The following is a 13,358-nucleotide window of genomic DNA, read 5'->3' as shown; positions in this document are numbered from 1 at the left end:
TCATTTCTTCGCCCCTGAGCCCTGAATTCCTCATTTGTAAAAAGGAGCTCTCGAACTAGTCCAGCTCAAAGGACATGACTACTGGGCTGCTGAAGGGGTGGGCAGGGTGGGCATGTCCTCCCCTCCCCTGCTTCTTTGGGGAACCCTAGGCCCCTGCCTGGAGGAGGAGGCACCACTTGCCTTGGGGATATGGATCCCAGCGGCTCTGTGATGCTCCCCCACACTCTCGGTGGGCAGCCAGAGCTAAGTGCTGTATTAATTATTACCAACTCCCTCTGGGAAGCAGATTCAAAGGGAGGTCACCATGGTAACCCAGACGTTGCAGTGTGACCAAATTTTTTAAATGCTCAACATGTTCCAAGCAAATTACCTCTCAGTGGAAGAGAGAAGAATGGAGCCTCCATCCCACACCTCAGTGGCCTCTGGAAGAAAAGCCCAGGAGCTCCCATGGGGCCCAGAACCTTTCTACAAGAGAGGGCAAGGCGGGGCAGGGCAGGGAGATGAGAGCCCCTGCCCTGAGAGACCAGAGCAGAGCTGGAATGACGTCGGGGTCCTGAGTGAGGCCTGACCAGAGAGCCAGAGGCCCTGGGTTCTAGTTCCAGCTCCAGCACTGTCTTACCTACAGCCCCAGGCTGGTGCCCTGCCTTCTCTGAGTCCCTAGTAAAGCTTCACCGGGTAGTATTTCTTCAAGGTCCAAAGGACCACATATTGGGTTGGGGGAGTGAGGGAGAGGGCCAGGGGTTTGCTATGATAGAGAGACCTGGATTCAAAACCTACCTCTGCTACCTGTCAGCTGTACGACTTTGGGCCACTGACTCCACCCCTCTGAGCTTATCTGTGTGCAGGATGGGGGACAGTGCGGGGGCTTCTAGTAGCCCCTCCTCTCTGGAGCGGTTGTGCAGTTTAAATAAGATCCATGGAAAGCACTCAGCGCAGTGGCAGGTACTGCTGTCATCACTGTTGCTGCCACTTAGTATCCAGTGTGCCAGGCTCTGAGTTGAGCAAGGCACGCATGATGTCACCGCATTCCTCCCATAAGACAGTTGCTATTGTTAGCCCTGCTTTACAGATGTGAACACTAAGTTCAGCAAAGTGAGGCAACTCACCAAGGTTCACAGACACCCATGGGTGGAGCCTGGATTCCAACCCAGGTCTGTCCGCTTCCAGAACTCAAGCCTCTCGCCCTTCCCCACATGGCCTGGGGAGGAAATGAGACATGTGTTGAGTGTCTGAAACAGTGTGTGGCACAGGGCAGGTGCTCATTAGATAGCTGGGCACCCATAGGCACATCCAGTTTTCATGTCATAGCCACCGTATTGTCCCTGACCTCCTGTCTTCTGGGACTTGGGGGCCCAGATCTGATGGGTTCAGACCCTCCATGGCTCAGGCAGTGATGGGGGAATTAGAGGTGGAGACCCCCAAGCAGGCCCCCTCTTCGGGCCACTGCCCAAGGGGGTGCCAGTGTCTATCTGCATCATGATGGCCCTGCCTTGTCTTCTCACCTGTCCCTCTGGTGGCAGTCACACTGCTGGGACACTGCTGGCCAGCAGCTGCCTCTGACCTCAGCCTGCCCTGGTTACTCTCTGGCCTCGGATGCCTCCCACCGACCCTTTAGTGCCGGGTCAGCACCCATCCCGCCTACCCCCGCAGCCTCCCCAGGCAGCCCTGGCTTTCTGAGGACAGAATGCGGTCAGACCTGCCGAGTGATGCATGGGTTTAAGAGCCAGCCATTCCTACCACCAGCCCCTTAGACCTGCACTGTCCCAGGCCCATGTAGGGGCCAGAGTCGGCCTCCTCAGTCAGGGCAGTGCCATCAGAAGGGTGGAGACCACCCTCCTGGCCAGCTCAGGGCCCTTCCAGGAGCCCAGAGCAGCTCAGAGTTGACATCTTGGGATAAGGACACCCTAGTTTTAGCCCTTCTTCTTGATGGTGGTACAACCTTAAGCAGATCACTGCTCTTCTCCCAGCCTCAGTTTCTTGCATCTGCAGAGTGGGGTGGCCTAATCCCCACTGCCAGTCTCCTGGGGTTGCTTGGGGACTGAACCAGGAGCAGATAAGATCTCCCCTTGTAAATCTTGGGGCATTGATGATCTGGCTGCTGTCTGGGTTGGGTCCCCCCAGAAGCAGACTCTGAGACAGGGGTCAGAGCCGTTCCTTTGGGTGGTAATCCAAGGTGTCCTCATGGGAAGTGGGAACGTGGGTCAGGGGAGGACGAATCCGATGCTGCTAATGCTCATGAGCGGGCTGCAGCCGGGTAACCGCAGCTCAGCACTCTGGAGACCCAGGGGATGGGGTAGAAAGGGCCTCTCAGATTTGTCCTAGTCAAGAGGCGTTTAGGCTGAGCTATTTGTCCACCAGCTCCCAGCCACCCTTGGTTGAGGATGCTCCCAAAGACGTAGTGTCCCAGCACTTCCAGCCTGCCCTGTGAGGGGCCTGAGTGTGCGCTCTGACAGAGAAAGCCCTCGGCTGCAGGTGGTTACACAGGAGGTGCTCGTGCGTGCCTGAGACCGTGATACTGAAGGGATGCAGGCAGGGCTCCGCACACATGACCTCTTTTGTTGTTATCCTCCAGTTAGCCTTAGGAGGGAGGTGCCAGTAGTACACCCACTTTGCTAAGGAGGAATCTGAGACTCAAAGAGGTGAAGTTCACTTGCCCAAGGCCACACCAGAGGGTAGCACAAGCATTAGAATTGGCTACAGGGCCTTTGGTCTTTTTACTTCCTCCCAGATCAGCAGGACCCATATGCATGTGGGTTGCAACCAGCAGCTAATAAATGTTTAACAATGGAAGGAAAAAACCACAACAAAACTCTGGCTTATAGTGTTTGCCAGTTGCCATGGTGTAAATACTCCCACCATGGCCAAGTTCAAGGTACCAAAGTGACACCTGTCACCGAACACAGAGTTGAGGAAAGATGCTGACATTGGGCTCTCCTAAGCTGGTATGAGCTGGCACACCACTGGTTGGAGCGTTTGGGGGGTCATCTCCTACCCAGCATAGCCCTCAACCCCTGTCAGACTGAATTCCTTTCTAGGGTACAAACACGTCACACCTGTCCCAGCTCCCACCCCTTTGTTCCTACTAGTCCTTCCTCTGGAATGCCCCTTTCCTCCTCTCCATGCGCCCAGGTCTTGGGCACTCATTTTAAGAGCCCACTCTGGTCCCACCTCCTCTGGGCTGTGTTAATCAGGGTAAACACCACTAGCTGCTGTAAAACCCCATGATCTCAAGAACTGAACACAATCTAAGTTCATTGCCCTCTTGACCTGCAGTCTACTGCAAGTGGTGGGGGTGTGGGGGCCTGTCAGGGAAGGGGTTCTCATCTCAGCAGCCACTGAAACCCAGATTCTTTTAACACTTCAAGTCCAAGTCCACGGCAGAAGCGGGAGAGAGCGGGGAGGATCACACAGGTTTTGTGATGAGGCCCGGAACTGACGCTTGTCACTCCTGACTTTGTGGCCAGAACCTCCCCTGCTAACTGCAAGGGGGCCAGGCAGGGCAGTTTATCTGGAAATGTGGTTTTCTTCCAAGGAGAGAATGAAACCATGAAAACAAAGCCAGCTTCTGCTTCTCCTCCCCAACTTCCACTGTCCAACCGAAACTTTTCTGGAAACTGCTTTGGGTTTTGACTCAGGCCGCCCAGCATGTTTATTGGGTTGGTCTTTTCTGCCTTCACAAACTCAAAGAGGCTGAGCTGTGAAAGGTCCCTAGAAGCTGGTTTCCCAAGGCTTGTTTCAGGTGTGAATCACCTATGGCTTCACCAGGCCTGACAGCACAGGTCTAGAAAGGGCCCGGCAATCTGTATTTATAATTAGCTTGTGGGACAGCTCACATTGGAACCGCTGATCTGGTCCGAATGTCCCATTTCATGGCCGTGGACACCAAGGCCCGGGAGAGGGGAGGAATGTCCCCTAAGCCAAAGTCCAAGTTAAGCTGGATGTGAAACTTGAATCCAGTACTCCCGAATTTTACCCCTGGGCTCTGTCTACACACTATAGCGTATGTCCCTTAAAAGACCTGGCTGTAAACTGTGGCACCAGACACTGGTAGGTACTGGGTCTGTCACAGGTTATTAAGATGACCTTAGTGTGGTCAGAGACAGTGGTTGAGTATAAGAGCTAGAGCCTCAGACCTGGGTTCACACTTGGTCTCTTACAACTACTTATTTTGGGATCTTAGGCAAGTCTCTTCACTTCTCAGAGCCTCGATTTCCTCATCTGGAAAATAGGGAGAGGGTGATAGCACCTGTCCCATCGGGTAGTCGGGAGGGTGCAAGGTAAGAAAAGTGCCCAGGGCAGTACCTAGGAAATTGTTTCTTTCTTTTGGCTTTTGTTTTCTGTGCTCCTCTCTACAAGATGCTTCATTTTGCACACACAGAAAGGCTACAAATTCGGAAGGGCGACTTCCAGCTACCTGGGGGGTGGACAGGGAAGGGAGAAATTGCACAGAGAGCACGAGACCTTTAATGCTATTCAAAGAGGAAGGAAGAATTGCACACGGGCCCGATGTAGTTGGAGTGCAGAGAATGAAGCAAGGGCCCCCGTGGGAAATCTGTGACAAATACTGTTGGCTCTAATTATCTGCCAAGGTGAGCGATAGCGCTCAAGGAGCACGAGATGCATCTAGAAATGACCTCAAGGATGAGGTTAATCCAGGGGAGAGCCTCATCTGGGTATAGTTTCGGCCACTGGGCTGCCGGACGTTTCGTTGACAATCGGCTCCCGAAATGTACATGGCAAGCCCTTGGAAACTCAGGTCACACAGCTTGATCTTGGTTTTTATCCAGTTTGGAGCTTAACTAATTGCTTCACAAATATCCCCCGGCTGTGTGTGTGCACATCAAGCCTGGGCTTTGCTTCCGTGCACAGAGGCTGCGTGGGCACCAGCCCGTGGGAGGGTGTGTCAGTCAGGGGAGGCTCTGCTCTGCTGTGGTAACAAATCATTTCTCTGTCTCAGTGGCTTAGAACCACAAAGCTTTCTTTCTCAGCCACTCTCCATGTCCACCGTGGCTTTCCCGGAGCCCTGCTCATGGGAGGCACCCGGCACACAGGGTGAGGGAGCAGCCGGCAACTCAACGGTTGCTGTGCCCTGTGGCCGAGGGAAAGGGGCCTCTGAGGGTCTCACTTGGGCAATAAAGTCCTCCGTGGAAGGGATTCATTTCCTCGCTTGAGTCCGAAGGCAGACGCCAGCTCACTGGGGCAAATGCTTGAGCCCATCTCCTTCCCCGTCTGCATAAAGGGGATTAGAACAGTTTCTACCTCGTAGGATTGTGCAAGGGACCAATCAATAGGATGCTCCAGAACTCTTAGACCAGTGCCTGGGAGGGAGACAGAACTTGATAAATGATAGGTTATAATAGGCAAAAAGTGCAAAGAGCCCAACTGTCCATCAACAGGCAAACGGATAAACAAAACAGGGTCCATCCAGACAATGGAATGCTGCTTAGAGCCGCAGAATGAATGAAGCGCTGACTGATACATGTTCTAACATGGGGGAACCTTAAAAACACTTATGTTAAGTGAAAAAGCCAGCCGTACAAGGTTTATACCATATAATCCCATTTATATGACTCGTCCAGAATCGGCAAGTCCACAGACACAGAAAGTAGATTAGTGATTGGCAGGGGCTGAGGGTAGGAAGGATTAGGAGTAACTACTTTAGGAGCACACTTTAAAATAGTGAGGTTTGGACTTGGCTGGTGTAGCTCAGTGGATTGAGCGCGGGCCTGTGAACTGAAGGATCGCGGTTCGATTCCCAGTCAGAGCACATGCCTGGGTTGCAGGCCAGTTCCCAGCAGGGGACACACAGGTGGCAGCCATACATTGATATTTCTCTCCTTCTCTCCTTCCCTTCCCCTCTAAAGATAAATAAATAAAATATTTTAAAAATAAAATAAAATAGTGAGGTTTGTTACATGCATTATATCTCAATAATATAAAATTAAGGTAAATACTTAATAACAATAAATAAATGAGGGGTAAGAAATACTCTCCTCCCCCCACAGAGTTGTCTGTCCCCACCCCCAAAACTGCCTGCAAGTCCCCTTTATTGTCCTTACCTTTATGTTGTCATTTCTGTGGACTGGTCTGTCTCCGGCCCAGGAGCCTTCAAGGCCACGGTGGAGCCTGGTTACTTTCACTCCTGCCCGTGGCCCCTGCTCCCGGCAGGCAGTGCCAGGTGCACGGCCTGTGGGCTCACTCCTCTCACTCACAAAGCTGTGCCTGCCCCATGTGTGGCAGGGGAGGGTAGCGTGGGCCTGGAGCAGGAACAGGACGTCCCTGGGGCTGGGAGCCCCCCTTTCCAGTGGGAAGCCTGGGAGGGAAGAGCCCTCTGCTCTCCGCCATTCAGGCCCTCTACTCAGCAACGAGGGAGGCCGGGTCCAGGAAAGGGGCACTTGTCCCGTGTCACATGGTGGGGTGGTGGCAGAGCTGGACCAAGACCCCAGGTGCCTCACAGCAGGCCCTTCTGTGTGCTGGTACACACAGGCTGGGTAAGCACAGGGAGGCTCTTGGGGCTTCTCTGAGCCCCTCCTGCCAGACAGGCGACGAGCCTGGTGTGTGAAGATGCGGAGGGGACAGAGGGCAGGTGAGATGGGAAGGCTGAAGTCAGGAAGGGAAGGTCCCAGACGCTTGATACTTCCTGTGTTTATCGTCGCTCTGATCGTGGGAGGCAGTTGTCACCACAAACACGCAGCACCAAACCACTCGCTTCCCTACACATGCACCCCTTCCCGCAGTGGCCTCTCTCTGGGATCGTGGATCCCTCCTCCTCGCTCCACACCCTCAGAAGGGGGTTCCCCCGTGTCAGGGATGAGGCTGGACCCTGAGATGAACCAAGCCCTCTGGGAGCCAGTGCCGCAGGCAAGCCCACAGGCTCACTGAGGGTCATACCCGTCCCCTCTTCCAAAGGCTTTGCATTCATGCACTTATTGAGCACCTACTGTGTGTCAGCTCCTCTACCACATGCTGGGTTTAGTTTAAAGGGCATTGAAACTGGTTTGTCCAGGATTTGCTTGAGGAAGGAGCAACCAGGCTGAGGCTGGGGTGCAGCTCTGGGACCTGGCTGGGTCTTGCAGGGTCCCAGAGCCGGAGGTCCCACCCCAGCTTCGAAAGGTAGTTCTTACAGTGACGTGTCCAGGACTCTCCGAGGGCAGATTTTCACAAGGAGGAAGCACTCACTGTATGAGACAGGGTAGGTGGGTCACAGGTACCACATTACAGGGGAAAATGATCTTTTTCTGTCGTGAAAGGGGGGTCTGCAGTGGGTGCTCCCCATCTTCCCACCTTTAACAGCTTTCCGACGTCTGCTACCCTCCCTCTGAAAAGAGAGACTGGCCCTCAGGTTCAGAGCCCTGGGGGTACCAGGGTCCAGCTAAATTTAAGAACCCTGCTTCATTAACATCTTACTCCTGTGATTGCTTAGCTTCTATTTACAGCAACCATGCAGTTTTCCGTTTACATAGTTTCCTTGGAAAATAAATGAGTTAAGCAAGGATGAGTTGATTTCTCAAAAAACACCAAATAGCTATCAGTACAGGCAAAATGGACAGTGGTTTGGAATGTTGGCGAGCTCTGGGAAGCACAGCCCAGGGCTTTAAGGTGACTTCATCCTGGTTTCCTCCTGCGGGAAGGACCCTGGCCTGGGCAGCATAACTGACTCACCTGGCCCTAAGTCCTATCTCTCAGAGCATCTGGAGTCAGGTGGCCTGTCTCCAGAGCAGCTCTGGGAGGGTGCTGGTGACCCTCAGGCTGGCTCGTGGGTGGGAGCTCAGAGGTGTGGGAGCTCAGTCAGCAGCCTGGCCTGGGGCCTCGCAGTCAGTCGGCCTCACAGTCAGTCAGGCCTCGAAGGTGCCTGTGGCTCAGGACCAGAAAACCATTGCCCTTCTCTCTTCCTACCCCTCCGCCATAGCTTTTCCTATAAACCCCTCAGATTGCAAACAAGGAGTCTGGGTACCTGGCATTCCTCCTCTCCCCCTCCCGTGGGTTACTGTTCTAGGTGAGGCTGAGGTTCCCCAGCACAGAGGGCCTCCTGGAGGCCCTGTGTCACCTCTTCCAGGACCCCCCCCCCAGGAGCCTGGCTTCCCGCTGCTGGGAGAAGCTGCCCTCAGTGAGTCTGAGGTGGTTTCTGGGACCTTCCTTTAAAATATGATCATATTTTATGGTTTTCTGGTCCTTAAAAATCTGTGGGAACCCTGTGTCTGTGGGAACCACCACCAGTGTCTGTGGGAACCCTGTTGGACAGCCTGGGACTCGGGTGAGCCTGGTGGGTTGCTGAGGGTGCAACATTTATGGGGGTATCATTCTCAGGGACCACCCTGGAATTGAGGGTCTCCTTGACTTGGGTGTTCTAGGCCCCTCATTGCCCTGCACTCGTCCCAGCCCTGTCGAAGAACACAAAAGAAAGAAAACCACCCGGTTGGAACGATGTTCGGGGTGGGGCAGCAGTTAACCCCTCGCGATCATACAACATCCCAGGGAGGCCGGTGGGCGAGGCTGCTGCCTGAACATGACTGTGCAGTGTGCACTTCCCAAGGGCGTGAGGCCAAGAGGGACGCGCGGCTGGAATCCAGCCTCTCCCTGCTCCGTGTCTGAGCGCCATGGCTGCATCAGCCTGGAGGAAGGGTGCCTTTCTGTGTTTTGTCCACCAGTAAACACCCTCAGTCCTTCCTGCAAGTGGGTCTGACGTGCTGGCAGTGGGGCCCCGGGAGGCCAATGTGCGTAGAGGAGCAGGGACCTGCCCTCAGTGGCGGCAGAGCCAGGCCCCACGTTTCTTGAGTCTTAATCTTCTACTCTCTGCTTGTTATCCTGTCGCCCTTGTAAAATGTGTTAGAGAGCTGGGTAGTTCTCCCAGGCGGGGGTGAATCTGGGATATGCTGTCCCGCCCTCTCGTCTGCCCCTCTCGGGCGCTGCCACAGCAGAGTTAATTCCCTCCATCCTTCCTGAAGTATCTCGGACTGGCCCCCACCGCTGCAGCTGCCTTCCCCACTGGACTGTGAATGCCTGGAGGGCAAAGACCGCGTCCCGCAGCCCCAGTGTCAACTCAGGGTTCGCACACCGTGCGTGTGCTCTGTGTGCGTGACCCATGTATCCTGGGAGCCCAGGAAGCTCACTCTCAGCACCGTGAGGGCAGAGCACTTAAGAAGACGTAGACCCTTAACCAAAAGTAACTTAAAAACAATTCCAACTGTGCGTCGCATCTCTCTCATACTCTTCAGATCCTCTCCCCTCCGCATCCCTGTCCCTTGTCTTCTCACTTCTTCACTTTCGGGCCCTCTATGGCACAGAACCTAGAAACCAGTTTGTCCACAACCCAGAGTCACCTTGGAGAGCAAGAGCAGATGTGGCAGATCGGCTGGCGATCCTCCAAAACCCCATCCTCCTCTTCCTCGTGTGCACGCGGCTGCTCTGCTAGACGACATTCCCCAGCCTCCCTTGCAGCCGTGGCCACGGGAGGAAGGAATGGTCATTGGAATGTGAGTGGAAGGATGGAAGCCACTTCCTGGCCTGGGCCTGAAGTCTCTGTGTCCCTCCTTTCCTCCTGGCTGGCTGAACCCAGACGTGGTTACAAACTGTCAAGGTGATGGTCAAGTGGGGTGGGAGGAACCCGAGTTTTTGAATGCCTGCGTGGAGTAGAAATGCCCTCCAGATCGAGAACCTTCTCCCTGGAACTGTTTTGTGAGATATCCACTTCCGTGTTCTTTAAGCTACTGTGTTTGGGGGTTTCTTTGCCTCAGCAGTGTAGTTTTACCCGCTAAACCATAGAGCAGGGGAGAGAGAGACACTGGCTGAATGGTCACACCAGAATTCTCCTTAGGAGGAAGGGGAAGCAGAGTCTGGGACCGCTCCCACATAACGGACTCCGTGGTGTCACATGGTGCAGAATGACTGAGGGCCGGGGGTGTTGGCGCTGCAATGAAAGATGACTGTTTCTTGTGCAATGAAAAGGGAAGGGGAAAGAACGGGGTCACAGGGCATCAGGGGGGCAGTGTTAACAGCAACTCAAATGCAACAAAAGCGACGCTCATCTTACCCAGCATTGTTCTTCTAAAGGGCTTGCCGCCCTTCCCGGGGAGGAGAGCAAAGCAGCCCCCCTCAGTTCAGAAGGGCCTCCTGAGAGGAGAGTGGCTGACTTGAGCAAGGTCACCCTGGCTGTTATAAGCGGAAGGGGCCACAGAAACCCCCAGAGAGGATTTGGTGCCAAAAAGATTTGAAACTGGAAGCAGATGGGGTAGCCAGCAAGGGAAACTTCCCGAGGTGGAAAGATTAACTCAAGAAGCTGCAGCCAAAGACAATGGATGGAAATGAGCGAAGGGATTCCAGGAAGGAGGGGAGCCTGTGGTCCAGGCACCTGGTGAACTTGCTGCGTGCGGGGGCAGCTGCCATTCACACCTACGGTGCTGGGGGAGGGGCGGGGCTGGCAGGAGGCAGACAGGCCAAAGCACTCACTGGTCTAAGAAGAACCAGGAGTGATAGAGACAAGGCCCACTAATGTAATTCGAAGACCATGGTGCAAAATTAAACCTGGGGCCCTTGTTCAAAAAGCAAAGAAAACGTGTCATTAAAGTTACACAGGAAACTTCCTATTTCCTTCTGTGAGCTCTAGGTCTCTCTCTCTCTCCTTTTCACTGTGGTTTTTATTTGATCGTTAATGTCATTCAGAGTAAGGAAAAATGTAACATTTAAATGATAAACATGAGTTTTATCATTCTTCTTTATATGGTGCAATATCGGTTTTAAAGGCAAATCTGAGAGCATTTAACTCAAAATTGGAATCGCGAGAAATACGCCATTTGTATTTAATGACTCTTCCCCAAGTGTGCCTGCCCCAACCTGCTGGAAGAGGCAAACAGGAAGACATCTCTCCAGCCGGAGTGAGGGAGCTAGCGCTCCTGGGCACAGGGATACACTCAGCACAGACTCTCATAGCACCAGGGGGCCGCGCCCCACTGCTGGGGACACACCCACTCTCGGGAGCTTTGGCAGGTGGGCAACTCCCAAAATGTTTTTAAACCGCCATTCCAGGATGTGCTCAAAACCTGGGTCGGGGTCTTGCCCCACTGAGATGTGGCCTCTGGCCACTCCCCTACCTGTTCGGTGGTGCTGCCAGCCCCACCTGAAGATGCTGTGGGGCAAGCGCATCTGATCTCCCTTCCCCTGTCCTGTGCCTGGCACCAGCGTCTTGCCAGGCACCAAAGACAGCCGCAGTGTGGCAGGGGAACAGGTGGCAAGGGCCCGGACACATAGGAGCTGAGGCCAAGTCCTTGGCTCATGCTCCCTTATCCCATTGACTTGTAAAACACAGAGATAAAATTAGTAAAAATTTCAAGACAGTGATGGCGGAGTATAAAATGCTGAGCATAGCCCTTCTGAGCTCAGGGCCCGTGTAGATGCAGCAGCGACCCAAAAAGCTGGGCCTGAAAGGGCAAAGGTTATTTTAAAAACGTGTTCAGACAGACGTTCACAAGGTGTTTAGCGAAGACTTGAAGAACGAGAGGGAGCGAGCCACGCTGTCCACACAATTAAAATCGGGTGACTGCAACACTTCAGAGGGGTGGCCATCTCAGAGAGGTGTCTCAGGGCCTCTCTGAGATGATGTTGAAGCTGAAATTTGAGCGACAAGAAGGAGCTACCTTGGGATTGAGGGAAATCATTCCGGGCACAGCACATGCAAAGGCCCTGTGTTATTAGTCAGCTCGGGCTGCCATAACAAAATACTGTAGACAGGGGGCTTAAACAACAGAAGTATATTTTTCTCATAGATCTGGAGGCTTGGAAGCCCGGATCACGGTGCCTGCTGATTTTGGCTTCCAGCGAGAGCTCCCGCTTCCAGCAGGCTTGTGGACCGCTGCCTTTTTTGCTGTGTGTTCGGATGGCCCCACCTCAGTGTGTGCGCACATATTCTTCCTCTTCTTATAAAGCTACAGTCCAGCAGATCAGGACTCCACACTTAGGATTTCATTTAACTTCCATTGTCTTCTAAGAGCCCTACTTCCAAGTACAATCACGCTGGGGGGTAGGGCTTCCACATATGAATTCTGGGGGAACGCCACTCAGTCCATAGCACCTAGAGGTGGGACACAAGCTTGGTTAATCCAAGCCAAGATAAAGGGCAGGTCAGTGGGCAAGGGGGAGAGTGCTTCAGACTGAGGTGGGACAGGCGGGGGTCAGCTCTCACAGACTTTATAGGCCAGGCTGGGAAATACAGATTTTTCTCTAAGTGCTGACCATTTTTGAGCACTTCCTATGTGCCAGGCACATGCTAATGGCCCTTTGGGCATGGGTTTATTTAATCCTCAAATAATCCTATCAAGTAGATATATTATTTCTGCTAACTGCACAGGTAGGAAGACAGAAGCCCGAGCAGCAGCGTTCGGAGGATGGAGACACCCTGCACTCATCCCCTTTCTGTTGGGGCCCCAGGAGTTGAGTACAGAGCCAGGAGAATAGGCCCTCCCGACAAGACGACCTCGGGAGCAGACACTGGATTCAATCCAATGGAGGCACATTAAGCCCCTGGTCCTGGTGAGAGGTTACAAGGCCTCTGCAGGAATCAGTCAGAGCTCAGGGAGATAGGACAGTTCCTCAAGGCCAGGTTCTCAGATCCTCTATATCCAAATCTCCTGGGGTACAGATACCTGAGCCCCACCTGTGGCTACAGAGGCTCTGAGGGTATTGCCTAGGAATTTGCATTTTCAGTAAGCATACCAAGGAAACCACTGCTGCAGGGGCAGGGGGCAAGGCACGGGCAGGCAGCCGGAAAGGGGCCTCCCAGGGAGACGTGCATCCACATCACCTGCGGAGCAGGCCTCTGCCGGTCTGCAAAGTACAGCTGGATGACTTCTCTAAGGAAGTGGTGTTTCGGCTGGTGTTGAAGGGGAAAGCATTTTGCCGGGTAGAGAACTGGGAGAGAGGGAGAGCACTCCGAGCAGAGGGAACTGCACGGGCACAGATTTAGAGCTGGGCGTGAGTAGGGAGGAGGAAGAAAGCAGGTGAAACAAGGTTGTGCACATACTGTCTTTGCTCCCCACTGCGACCAGGGTTAGCTCCCTTAGCTTGCAACAGCTGTGGGGACAGGACTATTGCAAATTGACCTCTGTTGGCCACATGCGAGCCCCCCTCCCCTTGCCTAAGCCCCTAAGATTCACTTGATGGATGGATCAGCTGGGCCCATTGGCCCGGTTTATGTTCTTCCTTCTGAGGAGGAGATAGATGAATGATTTCACAGCCTTTTATCCCAAAGAACAAAGGAGCTGGAGGCTTGGGGGGATGAGTGAGGACCTCTGAGTTGGGCATGGCTGACTTTATGGCCCTTCCCTGGGTGGCCCGCAATGAGCTGGCTGGGTAGAGGGCATGGGAGG

Source organism: Sturnira hondurensis, unplaced genomic scaffold, assembly GCF_014824575.4.
Source record: "Sturnira hondurensis isolate 20B ecotype Veracruz unplaced genomic scaffold, ASM1482457v3 Scaffold0021555, whole genome shotgun sequence".
In the NCBI taxonomy this organism is placed as follows: domain Eukaryota; kingdom Metazoa; phylum Chordata; class Mammalia; order Chiroptera; family Phyllostomidae; genus Sturnira; species Sturnira hondurensis.
This window is presented reverse-complemented; position numbering follows the sequence as displayed.